This window comes from Canis lupus, chromosome 33 (genome assembly GCF_003254725.2).
Source record: "Canis lupus dingo isolate Sandy chromosome 33, ASM325472v2, whole genome shotgun sequence".
NCBI lineage: Eukaryota > Metazoa > Chordata > Mammalia > Carnivora > Canidae > Canis > Canis lupus.
In genome coordinates, this window is record NC_064275.1 from 9,970,766 (window position 1) to 9,994,000 (window position 23,235).

Below are 23,235 nucleotides of genomic sequence, written 5' to 3' on the forward strand. Positions count from 1 at the left end.
CAGAGTACACTGAAAATAGCAGTTCTAGGTTCACCACAGAGATCAGTTTTAGACAGTGATGATCAAAGCTATAACTGAACATCTAAGAAGACCCAAAAAGGAAAGGCACATCTGAAATAATTTTTGTCAAATTTCAAGAACTTGAGGCATTTGTCTCTTCCCAGAAAATGTCTTCGGACTTGTAATAAATAAGAATGATAATCCCCAGTATCATCAGCTTGGCATTCTATCAATACTAAAAGATTCTATAGTGTTGACATATGGTATATCATATGGATATATATATATTGGATATTATATTTATTTACATACACACACGCACATATACACGTGATTTCTAGATATAAAAGCAATTGAGGTTAAAGAGATTTAATTTTTTAAATATTTTATTTATTTATTCATGAGAGGCACAGAAAGAGAAAGGCAGAGACATAGGCAGAGGGAGAAGCAGGCTCCGTGTAGGAAACCCAGTGTGGAACTCCATCCCAGTACTCCAGGATCTCGCCCCGAGCTGAAGGCAGATGCGATTAACTGCTGAGCCACCCAGGCATCCGAAACAGATTTAATTTTCAAATATGAATTCTTTAAAATAACCTGTTTCCATATTGTCCTCATATTCTTTTCTAAAGAACTCATGTTTACCATTTCAATCTGTGTTTACCAAGTTTGAAAATTGTGTAACTTTTCTGTATAATTAAATGCATACTTTAGATTGTGAAATGCATAATTATAACATGAAGTATGTATGTCCTGTGGAGTAATGTGCATGCATCATTTACTACATAGTGAAGCAGATACACTTTTAATTAAACTCTATAATGTACAATATATGACCAGAAGAATTATGCTTTGAATAGCCAATTCTATAAACAGTCATAAAGTCCATTAAATAAGTGCCTATAAATCATGCATTGAACATTCCCTAAAGAGGAGCAAGGGGAAGAGGTGTTTGATTTTAATACCAATTTTATGATACAATTTTCTTTTTGTTTTAAGCAGTGCAACAGTTGTGCATTCCTCTAAGGATATAGCAAAACTATTGATAATAAATAAGAAGGCAAGGACGATCTAGCTCTCCACCTGCTGAGTAACATACTGTTCCTGGCACTATGGAATGAAAGCATAATAAATGAAAGAAACATACTTCTTAGTCCTAGATTTAGGTACTGGAAAGAGTTTCATCTGCACACAGTGCAGGACATCTGCTGTTGATTCCTTATGGACCAGCTACATAGTCATTTCCAGGTGTGATTCAAGATGTTAGCCACCCAGGGGGCTGTAGATGTTTAGAGAAGCAATTCTTACACTATAGAATGAGCAAGAATGATGAAGATTCTGCGGCTATATGGAGAACTACTCTATCTGGAGAACTAAAAATCTGAATGTTCACAAGCTACCAGGTGGCTCTGGTGTAACTGACACAAAAGGTCAGGACATGTGAAGTTTAGATCATTTTTACACAGTAGGACAATAATGCAGGGCCAGCAAGCAGCATGTGCATGGGGTATATGATGGCTTTTGCCTTATCTTCCTTTATGTTTATTTTGGAAAAGGATGTCATATCACAGCTTATTAGAGAAAAACTGGGTTTTCGATTGCACTATAAAAGATGCCCATAGGGCAGCCTGGGTGGCTCAGCGGTTTAGTGCTGCCTTCAGTCCAAGGCGGGATCCTGGAGACCTGGGATCAAGTCCCATGTCAGGCTCCCTGCATGGAGCCTGCTTCTCCCCTCTGCCTGTGTCTCTGCCTCTCTCTCTCTGTCTTTCATGAATAAATAAATAAAATATTTTTTAAAAAATAAAAAATAAATAAAAGATGCTCATGTGTATATGTCTCATTGGAACCCTACTCAAGAATATATTAATATTCAGGTAGCAGGCTGCATGTTCCCAATATCTTCCAAGTTATAGAATTCTGAACAGAGTACCAGCTATGTGGCAGTGAAGTGATTTTCATGGATGATTTGTCTACGAATTAATCTTTTTTTTCCTCCATTGCTCATATGACTAAATCCAAGCCTACCTGTGAGCTTCAGAATATCTGACAGATGTCCCTTTCTAAGGAGAAAAACTTTACTCTTTACTTATATGACTTCATTGTACATAAATGTGCAAATGAAAATAAAAATAATTTTCTAAACAGAAGTAAATTAGTAGCAAAAAATACACATTTTGAGAAAAAGATGTCTGCCTTTCATTTGAACAGCAAATCTTGAAATGGCAAATTTGAAGTAGTTCTGAAAATCAAGAGACAGATCATTATACAATTTTAAAGAAATCAGCAGAGTAAAATTCCAGAATTACAAGTTACTGGTATTGATATAATAGGGTGATTTTAAAGGACAGATAGAAAGAACTGTGACATTTTCATTATTGAGTGCTTCAGGAATTATATTTCATGCTTAAAGTGCAATGACATAGTAAGTAAACAAGCTTCCATTGCCTCGTGCATGGAAGAAAGTTGAGAAGATTATTTAATTTTTTTCTAAAACCATTTTAAAGTTATTATTCAAATGTCCATACCCATAGATTTTGATCTCGACAGAAATTGTTATATCCTCTTACTACTGAATCTATCTTGGACTTTGAAAGAAGCCAAGAAGCCAAGAGATGTTTTCTTTTTTGCTCTGGACTTAGAAGAATGATATCATAGTAATAAATTCAGAGCTCCTGATTTCCAACTAATCATCCTCCTCACCCTAGATACGAAAGAGTCCTTTCAGGCAGAGCAAGCCTCTTCAAAGTGGTCATGTGGAGAAAGGTAGCAAAGGACTAGTATTAAAAATGTATTTTTTATTTTAATTTTTTATTTTAATTCCAGTACAGTTAACATATAGTGTTATATTAGTTTCAGGTATACTATATGGTGATTGAAAAATACATTTTTTACACATATATGTAAAATGTATATTTATATCTATATAAAAATATATTTATATGATATATGTTTATAATATATATGTTAAACTGCTTTTTTCTTAGACATGAAGGATTCAGAAAATTTTTATTGGGGAGCAAGGGTCAACTGTCAACTTGCTCTTGCAAAATATTATCTTATGCTTTATGAGAAATGGAGCATTATTTTATTTTTTTAATTTATTTTTTGGAGCATTATTTTAAAGATGAAAACTATATCTTACCTTCGAATTATCAGTACATATAATCTTTCATTTCTAGCATCTAGGTCAGTGCCAGCCATAAAGTAGCTAAAATTAAATGGACATATGTGCATGAGAGAGAGAGATGGACATAGAGAGAGAGAGAGAGAGAGAAAAGAAAGGAAGGAGGGAGGGAGGGAGGATTATATGATTTGGAAATTCTTTTCATTGTCTAGTAAAAGCCTTATATGGTCCAAGTCCCCATCCTATTTAGATAGCTTAAGGAAAAGCAAACATCCCATAGACAGAGAGTGTTCAGTGCAGGGGCTCCCCTCAGTTTGTTTATAAAGCCATTCTACTTCCACGTCTGCCCTAACAGATGCTTGCTTTTCCATGAAAAGACAACATGAGAGGAAATGATGCTCTTTCTAAGTCCCAATGCACTGAAGCACACGGACTGTTGTTTACTAGTCTTTCTCTGACATTCTGATCATTATGGAGCCCACTCAGCTCCCCTGAAGCCAGGCCCTTGGAATATTTTCCACTGTTGTGCTGGCAGGTGACTGGGAGTGCCAGTGACAATAGGACCTATTATGTGACTACATCACAGACAACTCTGGCTGACCAAGTCACTAGACCTATTAATAAAGCTGGTGTGGTGCAGGGGGTACAGAACTGAGGTCAAGAACAGAACTTTGAACTGTGGTATATCACTGACAAATAATCTTGCAAGCCTGTGCACTCTGATACTGGTGAAAACACTTCACGCTTTTATTTCCTTTAAAGAGAAAACTTTAAAGATCTACAATAGTGATCAAATAGCCTTGATTTCTAATTGCTGAACATATTTAAATATAGACGAGACAGACATTAGTTGAAGAAGATGATTTATGCTGATCAGCATTAGCAAATTTCAGCAAAATGATTCTTCATGCATTGGACTGTGATTTATCTTCACATATATTTGGGGGGAAAGTTTGGCAAAATATGTATATAGATAGTCATGTTCATTATACTTCAATGGAAAATAATTTTTAAGAACTTGAGCAGATGGATTTTAGGAATGAAAGAGTTGTTGCTGAGTATAACTGAATTTTCTCTGTTATCTATAGCAAACCCACGAAGACTCCTTTAGGCAAATGTGTATTGTCAATTAAGTCACTGTACTAATCCTTTCAAGTGTCATTTTTTAAAAAATCGCTTACTCTAAACTATATAAATATATTAGTATCTTTACCACATGTTCACTCCTAGATTCCTTTACTGTGAAATTATTTACTGTTGAATACACATGTTTGCTATCTGGCTGAGTTTAAAGTTGCCTCACTCCAGAGAATTTTAACCTAAGCTGAAAAGTTCTTGAAAGGGTGCTGAGAGCCTTTCTGTCTTATTAAGGCTGTGAGTTTCCATTTACTTATTTTATTTGTCTTCATCCCCACTTTGTTAAACATACATGAGAATGTATATCTGGCTGGCCTCTAACACAGAGGGTTTGCTTTCCTTTTCTCCAACAGCATAATCACATTTCTGGAAAGAAAAAATGGTGCTTTAAGACCACTCAGTATCTCTTGTATCTGAATAAAGACACGCAGAAGTGATACACACTCACAAAAGTTTTCTCATGGCTCTGAGGAGGTTAAATTGGCTCCTCAGTCAAGGAGGCATTAAGCACAGAGCAGCTCCACGGGCAAAGCAAAAATAACTGTTATGTGGGGGCTGTTAGACTGGCAGTAGATTGCTATCTAGGGATCCTCACTCTCTGCTAAGTTCCCTCTCACACTGTGTGGGAAATGGCAGGAAGAGATATTTTAGCCAAGATACAAAAGAAAATATACATTGCTCACAGTTAAAGGCATAGAAAATCAGTCAATTCTATAAAAGCCCCTTGGAAAGTTCAAAGACCACATCGACTTTCAGAATGTTCCATTAGAAGTGTCCTAGACACAACTTATGGTCATGCCTCCCCTGAGCTTGTGCTAGAATAACTGTTGTAAGAGTATATGTTCCCGACCTCTACAAGTTAAGGGATTTCCTTGTCCAGTGATGATAAGAGTGCCTATATCACATGTGCCCATCTCTCACTGTTCATATATCTTGGTTATAGAATAACTGAATTCTATTTCTATTTTTAATGGTTGCAAAACCTTTATGTCAATTGTAAAGACACTCATCTAAGAAGGTGACGGATTATATAATTTATTACCCAAATTTGGATGCTGTCAAAGAATGAAAAGAAGCTCTTAGTTATTATGTTTAGGACAGAATAGTAAACTAGGCCTTTCATGGAAAAACCAGGATATATGGTCATTCCGATCACAAGAGAATAATCTAGATATGTGATATGTTAATCAAGGATAATTAGGCATCAATAGTGTCCATCAATTCTGCTTAGTTAATAAGATAAGAATCAACAAGGATTCTCTAACAAAATGTTTGGACTTGAATGGAGCAAAGTTGAGTGTTTACTCTCTTATATTTTACTCTCAAAAGAAGTTTCATATAGTCACAGGCATTTAAACTTGAATAAAACGAGGTATTCAGTATTTAGTTTTAAACCAGATTGAAAAGTAGACTACCACAGCAGTTAGGTGGCTCAGTGGTTGAACGTCTGCCTTTGGCTCAGGTCATGATCCCAGGGTCCTGGGATCGAGTCTTGCATCAGGCTCCCCGCAGAAAGCCTGCTTCTCCCTTTGCCAATGGTTCTGCATCACTCTCTATATTTCTCATGAATAAGTAAATAAAATATAAAAAAAAAGAAAAACAGACTATCAACTAGTTCTTTATTAAAAATCTGACAATAAAGCAGGAAGCTTTAGCTTCTAGTCAAATTGAACTCCTATTTTTGATTTTTAATTTATAAATTGAAAAGTTAACTTTATTCACTCAAGGACATTTATTTGGCAGGTGGCAGGTTTAATATATCACTTTTAAGTTCCTTTCCAGCTTTGGAATTTTGTGATTTCCACTATTTTTCTGAGTGAACAAGAAGGATCCTAGGAGATACTAGAGCTTTTGAGACACAGGAAATTTATACAGAATGAACCTAGCAAAGTGGAAAAAAACCAAGTTCAAAGTACCCTTTGTATTCTGCTACAGCATCATGTTTACTCTTCAATTCGGGTCCATTGAAGTATTTGAAATTCCCCACATATGCCTTATTCCTTCACGCACTCTGTTTCCTGTGTTAAGAATGTTCTCTACTCTTCGTCCCTTCAACTTTAGCTATATCAAATTCCTATTTATCCTGTAAACATTAATCCCCTAATTTCAGTTTGAATCCTTTCACTGAAATGCCATAGCACTCTGGGCATAACTCCACCATAACACTACTTACAAATTCTGTTATAATTGTTCATTCTTTTTTATTTCCATACTAAACTCTGAGCTAACATGTCTTTTCTACCTCTGTATCTCCAGCAAATCAGCCTAATACTTCTCAAAATGTGCTGAATAAACCATCAATTGACTTATGAAAAGCAATTACTCCTCTTTCAAACAGAAATAAATCTATAACCAAAGAAAGAAAAGAAATATTCCTACAGATGCCTGGATAGGACATTCCCCACATATACAATAATATAGGTAAATCAAGGTGAAAATAAGTTGAGTTTGGACTGCACGCTATGCCTTACTTTACAGAAATCCTTATGATTAGATTAGAGTTGCTGCAAGAGAAACAGTTCATAAAGGCAAAATGTGTTTATGATGACCAAGTCACTGTGTTAGACATAAAAATTTAGGGACTAAATTGACATGAGTGGTTTCCAAGATAGTTCTACTGTACACTAAATTTTGCTCTATATTGTTTTAGAGAGGTTTCACAGAATTTTTTAAAAATCTATTTTATTTCTTGCTGTGTTTTCACAGTCTCTAAACAAGCATTCCATTTACTTTATCACCTTTTATAAAGCTCACACTATCCTCTTAATAGAACCTCCTTTAAACAATATTAAACAAACTAAAATATTATACATTTCTAATACCTTTCCTTACTTATAAAATCATATGGAATCATATCATCTTAGTAATTAAGGTTCAAAAAATTCAATCATTTCTTTTTAACCTCTTTTTAACCTTTTCCTCAACAAGTGATCTTTAATCAATTGCCATAGTTGGTGAATTGTAAACTTATATTTCCCAAAACTATCCTTTGCTTCCCCCACTGCTTCTGACCATATGAATTACACATTGATTAGTCATGTTTTCCTAATGATATGACTGATAATCAGATTTTACCTATTTAATAATTCTGAATTCTGCTCTGATTACTTTCCTTAAAGCATTGATTTTAGCATTCTGAAAGTATTCCAAAACATAGAGTAACAACCTATTATGTACAAAATATAGTCAAAATTCAATAATCTGGCCTTTTAATGGCCTTCCAAAATCTGAATCCAACCTATCAACTTACCCCTTTGCTGAAAAACATAAATTCTCTTTTGAGAACTCATTGACCTCAAAATGTGATTTGTCAGGATATATTTACCCCTGTTTTAGCTTTTACCACAAATTTGTTCATTATTCCTCTTCAACTCTGTAGACTCCCTTTCTTCCTCTAGAATTGACATAAATGTTCTATCAGGAGCTAAACTGAGATTGTTACCATGTGCCTCCAGCCATGAATCACTAACAGTTACTGCCTCCTTAACTGTTCCTCCTCATGACATTGCTTCAAAAGCCATGAAGATCTCTCCTTAAATTGAAATAGCTTCCCATTTTTAGCACAAATGCTCATAACTGTGTTCTTTTCAGGCTGATGACTGAAAAAATACACCATAAGAAAAAAAAAAAAGGTGGGGTCTTCACTTCCATATTTAAGTGGTCTTCCTCATATGGTCCAAAAAACAAAACCCTTATCCCTAGTAAATCTTACCATTTTTTTTCTTCAGTGCTAACTTCAACAAGAATCTCTAAAGAAGTGAGACTTTTCTTATTACTTATCTTTTCAGATGTACAAATCCTGGCTCTTCTCATAAGTTGAGAAGGATATTAAGAATAAGGTGGGAGAGGGTGCCTGCGAGGGTTCAGTCAGTTAAGCTTCTGCCTTTGGCTCAGGTCATGATCCCAAGGTCCTGGGATTTAGTCCCAAGTCAGGCTTTCTGCTCAGTGGGGAGTTTACTTCTCCCTCTCTTTCTGTCCCTGCTCAAGTTCTCTCATTAATTAATTGACTGATTTTTTTTTTTTAAAGGATAATGGTGGTAGAAGGAATTTTGTTATTCCTTGCTTACATTTCTGTAGTCTGTCTTGAACTTTATCTTGGTCCCAATGTCCTTACTTCTCTTCACCGTGCAAGCCTGATAATGAAAAAAAGCAGTAACATAGTCCAGTGTTAGAATAAATACCACAAGAGCAGTGTCTGGATCTCATGTGTATGACATAATTAAATTGAGGACTCATATCTTCTGGGCTGAATATTATTTTTCTCCTTAAATAACCCTTTTTCTCCTTAAAAAAGCCCACCTGTGAAACTGTTATTATTTTTCCACAATAATCCATTCCCCTTTCTCCCCAACACTTTCAAAGAACTACATTTCCCCACTCCATTAACTTTGTTACTTGCTTCAGGCAAAGAAATGGGGGAAGACATGAAAATACATCAGTTCAAAGTTTCTACTGACTTTCTTGCCCTCCTGTGATCCAGCATAAGAAGTGGTTGTAACTGCTGCACATACCTACTCCTCTTCCCTTTGGTCTCCAAAAGAAAACATATGGAGTGGAGTTAAAACCAAGCCTAGTCAAGCTCAGCTAAGCCAAGAAGAATCCCAGACAATGTATTGAACCCTGAATTAAAAAAAAAAAAAAAAAAAAGTTTGTTTTAAGCTAATGAAGTTTTAGATACGTTGTTTATGTAGAATCCTTACAGCAAAATCTAAGAATTTCTTGCAAAGTTAGGATCAATAAGTAGGTCTCTGTATACAAATACAATTTATAAATGCTATGGTATAAAAATATCTTTCAGCCATCATGCTGAGCAAATAAACCAAAGGTTGAAAATATACATTGCATAATTGTACTTTTATGAAGTTGCAGAATAGGCCAAAACAGTCCATGATGATAAAAAGTAATTGGCCCAAGGGTAAGGTTGAAAAAGTTTGGACAATAATCTGATAATACAGGCAATAATATACTAAGGGACTTTCTGGAATAATGTAAAATTTGTTCTAAAATTTGTTACAGATGTTGATTACATGGATATGTACACTTATCAAAACTCAACTAACTTAAAAGTTGTGCATCTTAGTAAATGTTAATCATAAATCATTAAGAGAAAACCCATTAAATATTATTGGCTCACCCTTGAACTTGACTCTTGTATCTTACATCTCAACATTTGCACTTGAAAGCTAATAGACAACTGACAACGTACTCAAAACCAAATTCCTAATTTCATTCACCCCTTAAGAAAGCAGGTCCTGCAAATATATGCCTCATTAAGTAAATAACAGCTCCATTTCCCCATTTCTTTATGCCAAAGATTAAAAAAACAAAAAAACAAAAAACAGCAACATGGATTCTCATATACTACATCCAACTCATTGGCCATTTATCACTACTTCTGCAAATGGCTTGGCCCAACCACAGCCCCTTATCATTTATAAGGGTTCCAACTTCTATGACATTCTGTTTTTCTTAATACGGTGGCAGTTACCTTTTTAAAAAGTATGTCAGATCATACATTGCCTTCTACTCAAAACTATCCGATGACACTGATTTAAATAAAAGGCAGGAAAAAAAGAGAGGTTCTTAACATAAACTTTCAAAATCCTGCATGATATATATTTTCTACTTCCCTGACTTCATCTGCTACTCTTCTCATTATCGCTTGGTTCCAGTCACACTAATAGTCTCCTTGCCTTTTCTCAATGTAGCCACTGATGGCAGCCACTTCCAGGACACTGTGAAAATACTTTCCTCAGATAGCCACAGTGTACATAGTAGGTTCTCAACTGACATTTGCTAAAATGATGAATGGAAATGCCTTTTTACATTCTAGGTTTTTCCATCTAGTTTCATCCAGAAGCATCATGTTCTCTCAGGAGTGATTCTGACTCAAACACTAGCTCTGCAAGAGCTTGCTGCTTGTTCAACCTAATTAGCATTACTTACAAAGGAAATGTAGAGCAGCCCAGTGCAAGTGTAAAGAAAGCATTAATCAACCTGAGAGCAAAGCTTTAAAGCAAGATAGTAACAGAACCTACTTCCCAACTCCTTTAATTATTCTGGCAGCCACAAACAAAGTAGGCTGATGAGAGAGGATGGCAGCACTAAAGAGAGCAATGCCATGATTCTGTCCCAAAGAAGTCATTCTTCCTTTTATTTTCTTCCAGGTTTCTGGCACCTCCACTCTATCCAATTCCTTCACCCCCATATGCCCCTAAGTAAATAGTTCTAAATCTTACAAAGTGAACTCACTCTAGAGGGGAACGTGCCTGCATTCTAAAATTTAAAACCCTGGCTTATATCAGTTAAGCGAAAACAAAATCTCATTCACTGCTTTAACACAGAGAAGGGAGCAGCAATGAGCCAAAAACCATATAATAATGACAACTCACGCACCTGAACACATGTTAAGACCAATTTTCTCTCTTTAACTTCTTACCTTTTGGTTCTTCCAGTCATTAATTCACTTAATAATAGCAGTAAAGTATAATTTTCAAAATAGATTACTTTACGATTCACATACAAATATAAAATGAGTAATTGTCAAAGATTTTAGTCAACTCATTAATTAATGAGTGAGCCAATAGACACTAAAACCAGTTCAAATGAGAGTTTAATTACAGAGATCTGTATTCGCTACAGGACACAATTCATTTGCATCGCCATGAACAAAAATTATTTGCATTGCCATCAGGCTTGTTGTTTTCCACAAGTTAAATTCTATCACCAGAGTTGTTTGACTGCTAGTGGAAGACGTAGTTGTATACTTGTAAGGGAGCCAATAATCTCCAGTGAATCCACTACACAATCCAAGCATGCTACTCAAAGACACCACAGTTCTACTTGCCCATTTCCAAGCATTGGCAGTTTTTCCAGACATTAAGATAGGAATTACCTTACTGCACTTAAATAGCTTCTTAAAACAAGTTATACTGAAAAGTCTCCAGAGCAGTGAAGTAGTTTGGACATCTCTATTATACCAGGGAAACAGGATATACAGAGAAACAGCATGTACACATTTTCTTCATGACTCTTTTTATGACTCGTGACTTAAAAATTTACTATCTAAAAAAAAAAAATTTACTTTCTAGCAGACTGACTTTGAAAAAAACAATTGCATCTCTCTTGCTGCAATGAAACCATCATTTGTCACCCTGTGTGATGGCAAAAAGGGTGAGAAAGGAACGAGAAAAAGACTACTGTAATGCTTTATTTTCATTTATTGTTTTCCGTTTTTCATTTCCATGTGTCTGTATCCCAAGTGCTCCTGCTGGAGAGAGAAAGGCCCTTTTCTCTTTGGCAAAAGTGAACTCACAGAACAGTGTCATACATTGTACGATACTGTTCTCACAGTTGCACTAAGTCACATAAACATAAACATCTCTACTCTTAAGAAAGAGTTCTTTTAATATTTTACACACAGTTGCCGGTGTTGGAAAAGAAAATTTTTCTCCCACCCTCCTAGGTCCTTGACTGGTAAATTAACATAAGACAGACTAGCAAGAGAAAAACAAATTTAATTACATATGTACTGGAGTCCCATAAGAAAATGAGATACAAAGACATATCAGCCAGTTGAGTCTTATATCCATTCTGAGCTAAGGAATGGGATAGGGGCCTGGGCCTTCGAAGAAGAGGGTAATTCACAGGACAATAAGAACAGATGCTTGGTAATTGGATGTTTGCCCTGCCATACAGATAGGTCATTCAGATCAAAGTTATTTCTGGTAATAGCTCACTCTCTCACTGGGAGCCAGGCCCCCTATGTAAATCATTTTATGTATTTAAGGGGAGGTAAAAGTTTTTCTTAAAATGAGTGGGTCTTAATTGACTTGAGCTCAAAATAATCCACACACCGAAGTGGCATATATGGAGGGGTCACATATGGAGGAAACACATTCTGGTTCCCTTCACAAGTAAGCATTTGGACTTCACAGTTCTGCATACTCTCAAATAAAGAAGTGTATAGAATTTACATATACTTTATTTTTTTAAGTTTTTTTTTATTTTATTTTAATTCCAATATAGTTACCATACAGTGTTATATTATTTTCAGGTGCACAATACAGTGATTCAACAATTCTATGTATTATTCAGTGCTCATCATGGTAAGCTTACTCTTTAATCCCCATCACCTACTTTACCCATCGCCCACCCACCTCTTTTCTGATAGCCATCAGTTTGTTCTCTGTAGTTGAGAGTCTGTTTTTTGGTTTGTCTCTCTATATATACCTCTTTTTTTTCTTTGTTTTGTTTCTTAAATTCCACATTGAGTGAAATCACAGGGTATTTTTATTTCCCTGACTTATTTCACTAAGCATAGTACCATGTAGCTCCATCTATGTTGTTGCAAATGGCAAGATTTCATTCTTTTTTATGCTGAATAACATTCCAGTGCACGTGTATATATACATATATATACCACGTCTTTATCCATTCAGCTATCAATAGACACTTGGACACACTGAATTTAACATATATTTTAAATGCCTCCTCACTCCAATGACCTAGAGAATGTCTTCTTTTTTTTTTATTTATTTTTATTTATTTATGATAGTCACAGAGAGAGAGAGAGAGAGAGAGGCAGAGACATAGGCAGAGGGAGAAGCAGGCTCCATGCACCGGGAGCCCGACGTGGGATTCAATCCCGGGTCTCCAGGATCGCGCCCTGGGCCAAAGGCAGGCGCCAAACCGCTGCGCCACCCAGGGATCCCCGAGAATGTCTTCTTTTAAAGTAAATAAGTTGAAATAAATAAAATTGAAATTAAAATGTTAGTATTTTAAAAATTTGAAATTGGTTGGCCCATAGCACTGCCACCACCTCCAACAACAAAGTAACATGTGATTTATTTTAATAACTTAGTTTTACATATTGGTTCTAAACAAGTTTTTATAGAATATCAAATCTTGAAAAGGGTTTCTTTCACAAATCATTATTATTTACTAAATACACAGTCATTTTCCTGCTTCAAGCTTCTAAACTCAACCACCCTCTTACGATATTATACACTCAGGGACATCTTCGATTGCCCTATGGGGAATTTTCCTTCAGTTACATATATCTCCATGATTTTATTTTTCTTAATTCAGTCGTGTATAATGAAAATGATATATTATGGTTTACATAAAACCTATATCTATATCATCTGTAGTAGCATCAAAAACCAGTTCTTTTTGATGCTAGCATCAGTTTTATTTTTCTTGTATGAACCTAGTATCTTACTCATTTTATTTTGCCTTTAGTTTTTCAATTGTATGCTTACTACTTAGTTGTTTTATGACAAAATTACTATTTCAATTTAATCCTGACAGATGTTTCTGTATAACTGAATACATATTGCATGTATCATTCATATTTCTTGATATGCCAACAATTCATGATAATGAATATTTAAATATATATTAAAGCCTACTTAAAATGTTATTTATGGTTATACACACACACTCCTGTGTAAGTAAAAAAAGATGACACTTCAATTGTGAATGCCAGTGATCATAAAATCTATATAACATTTGAAATATTCCATAACAAAATAATTCCTTTTTAAAATATAGATGATTAAAACCTAAGATCACGTGAAGACAAAAATTAAAATTTCCTACTGGTAACATTAAATCTGACAGAGTTCTCGTTCCTCCAAGTACCTAATATTGTAAAGAAAATTCATCACTGATGTGAGAGACAGGAAAGAAGGCAAAACAATCAGCGAGAATAAAAATAATTGTCATTTTAAAAGATTTATCTTTAAAATTACTTGTCTTTAAAAGAATCAAAATGTAACATTTTTGAGGGGTCGGAGAAAGTAGTTTGGAACTGGTATAATTTGTAAGAAAAAAGATAATAGACAATCAAGATATTATGATTCAAAAATAATGATTACAAATATTTTTAAGTGCTTGCTAGCTTTGCAAAAGGCATTTTTTAGCTGACTACCCACTGTATTGAAATTGGCCCTGTAAATGTACTGTTCTTTATTTAATAAAAGTGTTTTAAAAAAGTCAATTCTGCTAATTGAGACATTTACTTTACTCAGAGACTAGCAATCCAGTTATCTGCAAGCTATATTAGGTATTGTTGTCCTTCAAACTTAATTGATATCCAAATGCAATGCAATGATTCTACTGGACTCATGTCAATGGGTGTTACTTTTGTTTTGATGCTATTTAAAACGTACAAATATAACAATAGATACAAAGCACTTATAACTTTTTAACATAAAACAAATTATAAATACAAATGATTCTGAAAAATAATTAAATTCAATAACACATATTATTTAACATGAGGGTTTTTTCCAGAAACCAACTCACCGGCTTGTAATATGAAGTTTAAAAATGAAAATAGTAGCATCAAGTTCAGGTCTAGGTTTATTCTGATTCTTTATTTTGACTTTAATAAAATTAAGTCAAAAATGGCTATTAACATAAGTATATTGTGCAAAACATTGTCAAGAATTTGAAAATATCTGCTAACACAGAGTAACTCCAACTTAGATTTAGCTAAAACTCTTCTTGTGAGCAATTCTCAAAGGCTAATGTTAATGAAGATTTTAATTTTTTTTTATTTTTTAAATATTTTATTTATTTATGATAGACATAGAGAGAGAGAGGCAGAGACACAGGCAGAGGGAGAGGCAGGCTCCATGCAGGGAGCTTGACGTGGGACTCAATCCTGGGACTCCAGGATCGCGCCCTGGGCCAAAGGCAGGCGCTGAACCACTGAGCCACCCGGGGATACCCTAATGAAGATTTTTAAAAACTGTCTCACTCACCTGAAGATAGATTTAGTTTTATGGTTTTACTGAAATCTATGTTAAATGTGTATCTAACCCATATTAATAAAATAAGGGACATTTATTTATATTGACCATAATACTTATTGCCAATTTTCACAGGTAAATATTCAAGAAATATGATTAACATATTACTTTTTCTAGCAATGTAAATATAGTACTGATGGTGACAGAATTGATTTCTTTGAATTCAATATATCTATCCGGGTTAAGAATACATCATTCACAAAATACGATGCTTTGACATATTGAACAATTTTAGCTGAAGGAATTTGAGAAACATCAGGTGTAGAAGAACTTTTTAAAGTCCCCCTTCTTCCCTGAAACAGATCACAGGACCCTCATGTGAGAAGTGCCCTTCCATATGCAAAGGAGAAAAAGCACCCATATCCTCAAGGATAGATGCTGAGAGGAATCCTACTAAACTGGTCTTGCTATTTTGTTACTGACATCACTACAACTGTGAAAAGGATCTTTGACCCTATGCAAGATGTAAAAATGATGGTAATCAGCAGTTGGATGATTCAGATAAACTCAGCATTCATCCCAATAGTTATATTTTGCAAGCATATAAATGTTATTATTGGCAATCATTGAAATACAAATATTTTTAAATAAATTCTTGTACAGAATTCATTAATCTCTGAAAATATGTTTATGTATCCCAGCAGCCCAAAATATCCAATTAGAGAACGATTCCTATGAGTTATAGCACACAAGGACAGATGAGTCTCAGATGAGTTATATTGAGTTGTTGACAGCGGAGGTAGGGTAAGAATGAACGGATCTACAGCAAAAGACACTAGTTAAGAAATAAGATAATTTTAAGTTCAAGATAGGGAACAACAAGTATCACAGTAAAATCTCTGGAAAATCAGCATTAGAATTTGGGGCATATAGAGGACTGTAGACCACAAAAAAAGAGTAAACAAAATAGTGAGAGAGAGAGGGAAATTACCACTTAACCTAGGGTAGGCATTGCAGATTAGCAAATTTATCATTACTTGAGCATAGTGCTGAGGAAAAACAAGGATATGACTATTTTTTTGGAGCTTATTTCTCTACTAAACAGAAGTTATAAAATAATTTAAAGAATCAGCAGCTCTCAGCATTTGCTCTTTTTTCCTGATAGAATCAAATCTATTTATTCTCTGCATGCCTATAACAATACTTTATAATGATGGAAATCAGCTGAATTATGTAGATTTAATTAAGTATAAGTATAATTAAATAGAAAAAAGAATCCCTGAAATAGCTTTTAACATCCCAGTTAAAAAGGAAGACAGTATTCAGGTCAATGTTTTTGACTGAAGCTATATAAAGAAACTATTGAGCTTCAGAAGTTATTTGACCATCTGTCTTCCCTTAATCAGGTTCTAACACGATAAGTTGTAGGCACCAGGCATAGAAAATAGTGTATAAGGAAGTCTTTCAGAAAGAAAAAAAGAAAATGATCCTGAATTACAAAAGGCAGAAGTAATTTTAAGGCCTTGGGGTCACTTGTTTGAAAAAGATAGATTAAAGAAATGAATATACTTTTTCTCCTCATAAGTTTTTTTTTTTTTTCATTTTCTTTTTGGAAATTTCTCACTTTCCTCTAAATTGCAATATTAAAATTTAAATTAAAATTTTCTACACAATTTTTATCATAAATTTGGACAGAGCAATTGGGGTCACAAAATTAGTTGTGTTTCCACTACCCTACTCCAATGGAACTTTCTGTTTTACATGTCAGGCAAGAGTATACACTGAACTACTCCAGACTCAAAGAACTCATCTTTTTCTAACCTCTGAATAACAATGAAAAGGTTCTTAGCAGGTGACTTTGAGTGGCTACTAATTAATGCTCTTGGCCATCGTTTGGCCCTACTGAGTGCCTCCTATGTTACTCTCCTATAAATTATGCAGGAAAATATCTGTAACCCAGTAATACTACTGCTAATATTAACACTTAATAATCTTGCAAGCACTACAAGCACTAGAAGAAGTCTATTCATTTAAAAGTCTATCAACTAGCTAAAGAGTTCATGTTACATCATAGAAGCCCAATCTTTCATTTAGAAAGAAATCCCAATAGGCCAACATCCAATAAAGAGATTGAGTCAAAAAAAACAAACAAACAAACAAAAAAAAACAAAAGAGATTGAGTCAATAATTAATTACCTTCCAAAACAGAAAGCTCCAGACTCTGATGGGTTCACAAGTAAATTTCACCAATAATTAAAGGAAGAAGGTTTTTTTTTTTTTTTTTTTTTTTTTTTTTTTTTTTTTTTTTTTTTTTTTAAGGAAGAACTTATACCAATTATTTCTCTCTCTCAGAAGACAGGTGCTAAAGGAGTACTTCTTAACTTTTTCTATGGGGACAGCACTACCTTAATAACAAGATAAGACAATGACATTGTAAATAAAGGAAACTACAGACACAAGACCCCTCAAGGACACTAATACAAAAATCCTTACAAAAATAAATCCAACAATGTGTACAAAGAATTATACCCCACAACCAAGTGGGATTTATCCCAGGTATACAAGGCTGGTTCATAATTTGAAAAATAAATAAATATAACCATCATATCAAAAGGCAAAAAAAATTGCACAATTATATCAATTGATGGAAAAATTATTTGACAAAAATCCAATACCAATTCATGATAAAATTCTCAGTAACCTAGAAATAGAAAAGAACTTCCTTAATTTGATAAAGCATATCTATTAAAAAATATACAGCTACTATCATACTAATGATGGAAAACTTGAAGCTTTCCTACAAATGCCATAAACTAGGCAAGTATGTCCCTTCTCTCCACTTCTTTTCAACATCGTACTTGGCAATCTTAGGTTATGCAATAAGACAAGAAAATGAAATAAAATATATTGAGAAAAAAATAAATAAAACTATCCTTGTTCTCAGATGTTATGACTGTCTTATGCAGAAAGTTGAAAAGTACAGAAAAGAAAAAAACTTTAGAAACTAATGAGTAATTATATGACACTTACAGGACAAGGTAAATATATAAAAGTCAATCACTTTCCTATGTGGAATTATTTCCAGTAAGAAATAGTGGAATTTAAAATTAAAAACATAATACTATTTACATTAGCATCCCCCAAAATGAAATACTTTAGGATGAATCTAAAAAAGTACGTTTAAAATCTGTATGAGGGAAACTAAAGTCGTATGAGGGAAATCAAAAAAGAACTAAAGAAAAGGAGAGATCCTCAATGCTAATAGTTAGGAATACTCAATATTGCCACATATGCACTGTATGATTTCAACTATATGACATTCTGGAAAAGGTAAAACTATGCAGATGGTACAAAGATCAGTTGTTACCAAGGGGGAGGGGCAAGGGAATTGAACTGTTAGAAAACAGAGGATTTTTAAAGCAGTGAAACTTTCATCTATGATACTACAATGGTAGATTCATGTCTATATATATTTTTCCAAATCCATATAAAGTATCTCAAGAGTGAATTCTGGACTTTAGGTGATAATAATATGTCAGTTTAGGTTTATCAACTATAACAATACACAATTCTGGTAGGAGATACTAAAATAAGAAAGGCTATGCATGTGGGGGACTGGTGAGGTTATAAGAAACCTCTATACTTTCTCCCTTTATATTAAACCTTTTCTAATGAAATTATGCCAAGGAACATAAGCAAATAAATTAAACACAAGTGGTAAATTGTGTTTAGTACGGTAAAATATGGTGAAAAAAGTAAAATTTTACTTACATTTTTGTACCCCCACAATCACCACCATCCAAGCAACTCTTAAAATAATCCTATTCGATCTAATTCTCTCCAGAAACAGAAACAGTCCAGGAACAACTAACTTAAGCAACATTTAACTTAAGTAAGAGCACTGTGGTATTATTTATGACATATTATACTCCATAGTTCTAATAAATATTATTTTATATAAATTTATTTTTTATTGGTGTTCAATTTGCCAACATATAGAATAACACCCAGTGCTCATCCCATCAAGTGTCCCCCTCAGTGCCCGTCACCCAGTCACCCCCACTCCCTGCCCACCTCCCTTTCTACCACCCTTAGTTCGTTTCCCAGAGTTAGGAGTCTCTCGTGTTCTGTCTCCCTTTCTGATATTTCCCACTCATTTTTTCTCCTTTCCCTTTTATTCCCTTTCACTATTTTTTATATTCCCCATATGAATGAGACCATATAATGTTTGTCCTTCTCCGATTGACTTATTTCACTCAGCATAATACCCTCCAGTTCCATCCACGTCAAAGCAAATGGTGGGTTTTGTCGTTTCTAATGGCTGAGTAATATTCCATTGTATACATAGACCACATCTTCTTTACCCATTCATCTTTCGATGGACACCGAGGCTCCTTCCACAGTTTGGCTACTGTGGATATTGCTGCTATAAACATTGGGGTGAAGGTGTCTTGGCATTTCACTGCATCTGTATCTTTGGGGTAAATCCCCAGCAGTGCAATTGCTGGGTTATAGGGCAGATCTATTTTTAACTAGTTAATATTCTTATGAGAACAACTAGAAGTTAATATCCTTGACTTCACACTCTATTTCTGTCTACTGAACATCTACAGCTAGCACAACACATTCTCACTGAAACTACTCTTTTACTCTTTTACCTATTATCTTAGTTAAAAGCTCCCAAATCCAAAATGTTTACATTCAACTTTTCCTTCTTCATTTCTTCATCAAATATTCCAGATACATTCTTCAAGTATCTCTCAACACAGTCACTCTTCTGCCACACTGCTTCTCTTTTAAGGCTATTATCCTGCTATACATTACTGCCTCCAGTCTCTTCTTGATCTACACATTGTCCTTACACTGATCATTCTAAAGGTATATAGGTAGATATAGAGGTAGAGAATATAGCTAACCTATGGTGACCTTTTATCTGTAAGAAAAAAAAAATACTACATTTTTTTAAGGCCACAGACCTTCAGTAAAGTACTCCTGTATATATATTTTGCTAATTGTTCTCACAATTTTCTTACTCTGTAATTCAGTGAAAATAGTTATGCGTCTAGCTAATGCCATTCTCCTTTTGATTTCCATGATTATTTCCAGGTTTTCCTCTGTTCAAATTTCATTTTTCATATTTTCTTCCTAGTAAATATAATTTTACAAATTTCATTTCAAAATCATCTCCTCTTTATTGTCTTTCCCGACTCTGCAGTGAGACAGTCTTTCTTCAGCCCTTCACTAGACTCCAGCAGAATTTCCTTTATGCTTCTAATATAGATATTATTAGGTAAAGTGTAATGCTCCACTATGAGAGCTCTGAGATCAGAAACCATGTTCCATCTGTAGCCAGATGTATGGACTTGGGTGTATACCATTATTTCCCAGAAAAGAGGAATTCATTAGCTATATTGGTCCTTGCAAAGTACCCAATTACTCTAGTTCATCAAATGTAAAATGGCATTCATTGTAAGAGGCATATTATTATATATACTACTAAGAAAGGAAAAATTGATTGCAATTAATCTATGACATACCATTGAATAGAAGATATATCTCAATTTGAAGGATGATAAAATATGAAAACAAGTGAAAAATGAGTGTCTTAAAAGGAATAAAATACAATGCTTTATTTTAAACCCTAAATATTGTTCAGCAAAGATAAAATACCAGAAATGTTTTCAATCAGTTCAGTTTGCACAGGTAGAGAAGGCATTTGTGGCAAATTATGCAAACACTGAAAACAATATGAGTGGTTCTTCAAAAAACTAAAACCAAAATACCATATGATACAGTAATTCCACTACAAGGTATCTACCTAAAGAAAATAAAAACACTTATTTGGAGAGATATATGTACCCCTATGCCTATTGTAGTATTATTTACAATAGCCAAGATATGAAATAAGTCAAAGAAGACAAATACTGTATGGTTCCACTTATATGTGGAATCCAAAAAACAAAACAAAACAAACAAGCAAACAAAAATGCTCTTAAATACAGAGAAATGCTGATTGCCAGAGGAGAGATAGATGGAAGGATATGTGAAATAAGTGAAGAGAAATAACAGGAACAAAATTTCAGTTATAAAATAAATGCCATGGAGATGAAAAGTATAGCACAGAGAATATAGTCAATAATATTGTAATGATGTTGTATGATGACAGATGGTGAGCAGTGAGTAATGTATAGAATTGTCAAATCACTGTGTTATACACCTGAAACTAATACAACACTGTATGTAAAGTATAATTCAATATAATTTTTTTAAAAAAGGAAAACTGGGAGACCATGAAGAGTAACATCATCTGCATTACTTAACTTGGAAGATTGTACTTTTAATGTGCACATTTTTATGGTTAAGTTAATTAGAAGATGAAGTGCTTTCAGGAAAATAAATTTCACACAATTGCAAAAAAGAAAAAATATGTTCTAAAAAGATGTTAAATAAAAGGTTGGGGAAGCAAATAACAAAGATGTGACATTTAATCTCAAGGGTACAATCTAAAAAATCTAAGTATTTGATGTAATTGCAAAACAAGCATTTTTTAAGTCACTTGAAACAAGTAACATTCTCTAATAAAGTATGGTAATCATGAATATATAACTATAAGATACAGTAAAGTAACAAAACAAAAACAGCTATCTTAATGGTGTGTGAATGATCCTTTAAGTACCCATAGTACTACAATGATTAAAAAATATATACACAAGAAATAATATCCGTATTAAACATCTTAAAAGCAGTAAAAATGGTATTCTCTGGAATACTGTGCTAAATGACTCAAGATTTGACATCAGAGATTCCAAAGCAGCTTTTGATATTTTTTTTATTTTTGTAAAAATCGATTGTAGAAAATAAGACATTTAAAAATTAAATTTATAAGTTATCATACCTGTCAATACTATGTGATGAGAATTGGATAAACAAATTTCACATAGATGATCTGACACATATATTTGGACATATAAATTAATAAATTAAGTATTTTAAGTATTTATCTCATTCAATTACATGTGTAAATCTTGAATGGAAAATTCAGGTATTCTTTTTATTTAGAAGCCATTTTTATTAACATATTTGATATAGGGACACCTGGGTGGCCCAGTGGTTGAGCATCTGCCTTCAGCTCAGGACATGATCCCAGGGTCCTGGGATAGAGTCCTGCATCAGGTTCCCTGCAGGGAGCCTGCTTCTCCCTCTGCCTATGTCCCTGCTTCTCTTTCTGTGTCTATCATGAATAAATAAAATGTTTAAAATATATGTATGTATATATATATATATTTGATATACAGTAATTTTGAATTCACAGTGCTGAGGACATTTCCTAGTACAAAATATTTGTTTTAAAGTGTCTTGCCTAAGTATGCGTCCATGTGAATGAGTCAATAAAGCCTTCCTAATGAAAGGCTATGGCTTTAAAAATTTACAATAATGAAGATAAATAAAAGCAAACAAAAAATACTGGGAGGTCTGGCATAGTATCGTATTAAAAGCATGTTCTTGACTTTCTCAAATAAAAGAGTATTAAGATAAAGAAGATAGCATGCACACATGCACACACACACACACACACACACACTGCAATATTAGCCATAATAAAGAATGAGATCTTGCCCTTTGTGGCAACAATAGACCTAGTGCTAATCACGCTAAGTGAAAGAAGTGAGGCAGAGAGACAAATACTATATAAATTCACTTAAAGGTGGAATCTAAAAAACAAACAAACAAACAAATGAACAACAGAAACAGGCCAATAAATACAGAGAATAAACTGATGGTTGCCAGAGAGGAGGTGAGTAGGTGAGGATGAGTGAAACAGATGAAAAGAGAGAGGAAGGTACAGCCTTCTAGTTATGGAATGAATAAGTCATGAGGAGGAAAATTACAGAACAAGGAATAGTCAATGGTACCATAATAGATTGTATAGTGACAGATGCAGCTATACTTGGAATGAGCATAGCATAGCATATAGTTGTTGGATCACTATGTTGTACACCTGAAACTAATGTAACAGTGTATCTACTTCAATAAAAAACAAATTTCTTCTAAGTTTAGTCATATTGGAAATGTCTCATTGTGTCACACCTATAACTTAATATTTAATACATATACTAATATATTATAAATATACATATATGTAAAATGTATATATGCATATGTACATATAGGTATATATCCAAATTCATTTAATGAAAGTTGTCAACCAAGATGTAT